This window comes from Dermacentor silvarum, chromosome 8 (assembly GCF_013339745.2).
Source record: "Dermacentor silvarum isolate Dsil-2018 chromosome 8, BIME_Dsil_1.4, whole genome shotgun sequence".
Taxonomy (NCBI): Eukaryota; Metazoa; Arthropoda; class Arachnida; order Ixodida; family Ixodidae; genus Dermacentor; species Dermacentor silvarum.
The window spans coordinates 108,533,395-108,538,820 of NC_051161.1; positions in this window are offsets into that span (position 1 = coordinate 108,533,395).

Below are 5,426 nucleotides of genomic sequence, written 5' to 3' on the forward strand. Positions count from 1 at the left end.
AATGCATTAATGAAATCCTGCCACCATAAGATACATACCGGTCTTATCAAGCAGTCGGGAAGGTTATCCGCGCCAGAGTTTCCGGAGTGAGTGCAGGTCTCGGTCGTAGTGGGGCTGCTAAAAAGATGCCTTTTACACAGTAACTCTCGGCATGCGGCAAATCAATGGACAGAAAACAGGAGGAAGGGAGCGGTAGTTTCCTATCTGCCTAGAAAGGCACATAGCCTTAAGAAAATGGCTAGCCGTGTGGACACAAAGGTGGTCTTTTCAGCGCCAGAAAAACGCGGGAAAATTTGTCGGTTGACAGAACCGTACCGCAAGCCAGTGGTCAGATGTTCTACGAACCATAATGAGGCTCCTGTGGATTGCGTAGAAGCTGTGGTGTATGAGCTTCTGCTTTCATGTGGGAAAAAGTACATCGCACAGACAAAAATGTGTCTTAAGAACCGGCTACGAGAACATAGTTTAAATGTCAAGAATAAGCACTACGGCCATTTGTGTTCTCATTGTCAGGAATGGCGCTGCGCACCGGTGTATGATTCCTGTCGTGTTCTTGCAAAGCACAAAGATCAAGATGTGCAAGAGATTATTGAGGCTCAGGCTATCGGTCGGAATAGTGAAACGTGCGTTAGTGCCCCTTCGGTCGACTTGTTAGATAAGGAGACGGCCTTGTGGGATGCCTGAATCGGGACAATGTGGCGCCACTGTGCATGGGTTTCATGGAAATGAAGTTATTGAAGTTAGTGGATTATGTCGTTGTCTCCCTGCTGTCCTTGTCCACTGGCGCTAAATATGCTTTCAGTCTAGGCCTTCTTGGGCCGTTACCTCTCTCGGGCTGTGGAAATAATGGGTCGCCGTCGCCACCGATTGCCCTACGTGGTACGCAATCATAAGGGCCCTGCCGACAAGTTGCGCTACTGAGGTCGCTGACTTTATACTCGACCACACCATTTTAGTGCACGCTGCTCCGCGCCAATTACTAACTGACCGTGGACCTAGCTTTCTCATTAGTCATTGAGGGCATCCTCCGCTCCTGCTCGACGAAGCACAAATTCAGCACGTCCTACCACCCACAGACCAACGGCCTCACGGAGCACTTCAACCGGAACATCACCGACATGTTTTCGAAGTACGTTGCGGCCGACCACCATGATTGAGATCTTCATTTACCATATGTAACGTTCGCGTATAATTCACCGCGTCCCGCCACCGCCGGCTATTCACCATTCTATATTCTATATGGCAGAGAACCTGCGTTGCCCTTGGACCCCTTGCCGCCCTCACCCGCATGTTAAGCCACTGATTACGCCAGCGACGCGATCGCACGCGACGCCCACGCGCGGCTGCTTGCCGGCATCCGGCTCGAGGCCTCACAGGAGCATGAGAGACGCCTCTATGATTGCCACCATCGCGACGTGCACCTTTCTCCGGGCTCTCTGATGCTTCTCTGATCACCCATCCGCCGTGAAGGCCTTTCCGGAAAGCTGCTGTTGCGTTACGCTGGTCCATACCATATGGTGCGACAAGTGACCAATCGCACATGTGCAATCATCCCCGCCGACCCCTCAGCGTCGTCGTCAGCTGCAAGTGACATCACATCGTTCACGTAGCGAGACTATAGCCATATCACACACCTTTCACCGCGGAGGTGTTGCTTAAGCACCGGGATTGTGTTTCTACTGCCAGAGGTGATGATCGATACGGAACAGCCGCCCCAGTGTGGCTGCACTGAAGAGGAGGAAGACGACGTGTTCCCGCTTGATGTAGCGTCGCCATTTTGGCCTCCGTTGGCTTCCGTGTAAATAAATTGTAAATAGCCTTAGACATCAGCTACACGTAACATTATCTACAAATTACGCGGTTGCGAAGTATTGGAATTGCACAACACTCAGACATATTACCCAAAAGTACTTTAGAAGTGGTAATTACTATGCAGTTACTTCGATAGTGCGCTTCGAAATTTCTCAACGAAGATTTTGCACACTGTACACCTGTTCCGTTTCCGGAACTCAGCCGTTAACTGCATCGGCTTTGTGCTGATCAAGAAAAACTGCGGCGAGCCGCACGAGATAGGTCGTGCTCACAGCGGGCTCTACCAGATATTCCTCGTACAAAGGACAGAGAGAAGGATAAATAAAAGGCAAGGATCTTAAACACGAGATATGCTTGTTGGCTACCTGGGTAGATCAAACCCTCTGCTGATGCCTTCAACGTAGTGACAGCTATCTACTTCATATTACAGATGGCCCATCATTCCGGTATCAAGCGAATTCACAGCAGTATTTTTAGGGCCTTTTGCAGCTGTAAATTACGAGTCCAGGGCCACAAAAGCTTGTCCAGTGAGAAGAGCCTTCCGTCTAGCTGGTTTAGAGCTATGTAGAGGTGGAGCCTTTCAGCTAGAAGAAAACGGAAGTGGCAGGGGAGGTGTTGTATAGTATTGCAGGTACTGCAGGCATTTTGCTCGGCGCTATCTGCCATTCGCATAGAAGAAATGAGTATGCATTGGTGAACGAAACGTCATGGTGTAAACGACCCCGCACTGTTTCCTCATTTTGGGGAAGAATAGGTAATAGGTGTAGTCAGTATCTATGAGGCCTGTAAGGGTGAGATAACCATACGTATCTTCTTGTTTCCCGTTTGTTATTCACAGCCCTGGGAAGAAGAAATCATATAAAATTGTTACTCGGGTGACATAGTGATGGACATTTTGCTGCAATAAAAAGGCGTGAATACCTAGCATGTCTTTAGTCTAACCCCATCACCAACGAAATGAAACGCTTTGTTGTAAAGATTTTTTTCATATTCGGAAATCTTTCTGGCCAAACGAAAGAGATACAAAAGTTTCTATCCATTTCTAATGTACTTGCGAACCCAATTATTTCCGCACGTGATTGTCATAGATTATTCGTGCTCTGAACAAGACAGTATGCTTGTTTCAGTATATAAGGTGTGTCTTTTTTTTTAGCTGCACCAAATTTAAAGAAAAATACTTGTGGAGTATGGCACAATTCTGAAGCTTGAACTAAATTACTTGATAAGGCTGACATTACATTCGCGAGCAATCAAATGGGTAATTAACTAATTCCGAAAATTTACCGAATGGAGTTCTTACTTAATGATTTACAGCACATATTGCAATGTACGAATTGGAGCTAGTGAGTTTGTACGGCATATCGACTTGGAACGAATTATGAGCGTGGCACTAATTTCGAGATATGCACCCTCAAAATCGCGTGAAAATCTAACTTTCTTTCGCGTACTATTAAAAAACGATGTTCTGTGCATGGAAGTGTAACGAAACTTCAAGGCCACTGTATTTCGTCGCACACTGCGAAAATTATTATCTCCAGGCTGGTGGAATCCTGATAATTTTTATTGCGATAGAAATTATATGGACACTTCAACCGAATTTCTGCCGTCGCCGTCGCCGTCGTCGTCGCCATGAGGTTCCGTATAGATTCCAAGGGCGATAAAATCGTCGCCGCGCGCCGTATGCGCGAGCGAAAGCGCGCGGGGGACGCTCGCGCTATCACGGAGAGCGAACGCACGGCCGAAAGCAAACGCGACTGTCGCGCGAAAGGCCGCGGGGGTATGGGAGGGAGGGAGGCGGGGCGACGCTGTGCTCCGGCACCAAAGGCGTATCTTGCAATCGGGCGTAAGGGGAACTTGCCACTCAATCTCCCACGCGAAAGCAAGAAAGCGGGAAGGCAACGTGAGAGGGAGGGGGGGGGGGCACAGCTTCTACTTTGCCAACAACTCCGTTCGTACTTTGCCCGGCTGTGGCCGTCGCCCGCACGGTCTCTTATCTCCACACGGCTCTTACCTTTGTATGCGCTGTGCATCCGCCGCTCAGTTTCCTTTGAAGCGATAGACCGCACGAACCTTGCCCGCTGCGGCGGCTGCGATTGCTGCCAGCGTTTTGACAGTCGTTGTCTGCGGTCATTCAGTGTGATCTATTCATGTTGGCTTGTGCGCGCTGACACCATTGCTTGGTAATTCAGTTAGTAAGCGGATGTGTCCAAGTTTATGCAGCCGATAAAGCTACTATGTCTACTCCGAATAGCTCTCTACTAATTTGCTATCGCAATTGATGCTTCGCCTTTCGGGCGAAACTGCGACTTTTTTTGAGTGGATACGCTTTGCGAATTCACCGGCTACAATTCGTAAATTAATTAATTAAAAATGTAAATAGTGCTATTAGGTTAACTATTTATTTAGCATTTTCATTTCTTAAAGAAGTAATGCCCGCCTCATCGAGTAATTTGTAACTGTGCTATTCGTGACAGGCAATTTTAAAATTTTCATGCGCCTTGGAAAAGTCCTGGTACATTCCCGTTATGCGTTAAGGATGTTTCTTACAAGAAAGAATACTTGTCCGCAGCAAAGTTACAGCAGCACGTTGAACTTCCCGTGAAAAGTGGCGATTTTCTCCCCGTAATATTTTTAGCAATAAAATGACATACTATGTTGTTTTCTTCACCAAAAAGAAACATTACATTTAGAGCAGTCATCGCGATGCATCTTGCGGCCGCTGCGCGGTACAACCAGCAGCAAATTAAAAGAACTTATTCTTGAGCAAGTTGATGCAGTCTGCGAAATACTATTTCAGGTGCAAGAGGAGACATAAAAAGGGAAGTACACATACTCACAACGTGCCAAAAGACCTGCAATAAACATTTGAAGTCATCCTACTCATACGTGTAACTAACTTTGTAGCAGAAGAAAGGCACATTTATTTTCGAAGCAATGAGCAATGAAGGAATTCCTGCACTCTGTGTTTGTGTGGGCTTCTCTTCGTACCTCTCTTCTTGTGCCCAGAAACTGTGTTTAGCAAACGAGAAGTAAATTGTCTCTTCGCGTGAGCCCCTTGACTGCTAAGGTTAATACCACAACTAAAATTACTTAAACATTCGATAGTTCGCACTGTTCCGATAGCTCACGACATAAATATTCGTCACTTTTTTTTCAGAATTATTGCCGCCGCTTAGCACCGTAGTCAACACCGTAACGGTATGCATAAAATTATTTGGACAATTGGGAGTGGCCCGCTGCTCTGCCGCCCTGAACGGCGGCGGTGCTCCTCAGGACCTTTAATAAAGTTCATTGTCTGTCTGTCTGTCTGTCTGGATTGAAGCTGTGTTGAGTTTAAAAAGCTACAGTCAGCAGATGTGAATAAGTGTCAAGCTGTAGTGCAGATGTTTGTGTTCATTGTTACATGCCAGCTTTCCGCATAGCGCTTGAGTCTTGGGCCACCATGAAAATTCGGGTGTCACTAACGACAATCAAAGGAGTCAGGTCGTGTCCAGATACCGAACGCTGTAACTACTCAGCCAGCGCAGTGGGTCGGCAATTTATTGGCCATCATAATTGATGCGCCTTGTACTGGCTGCTAATCATCGCACATTCTGAGATATATGACGGTTCTT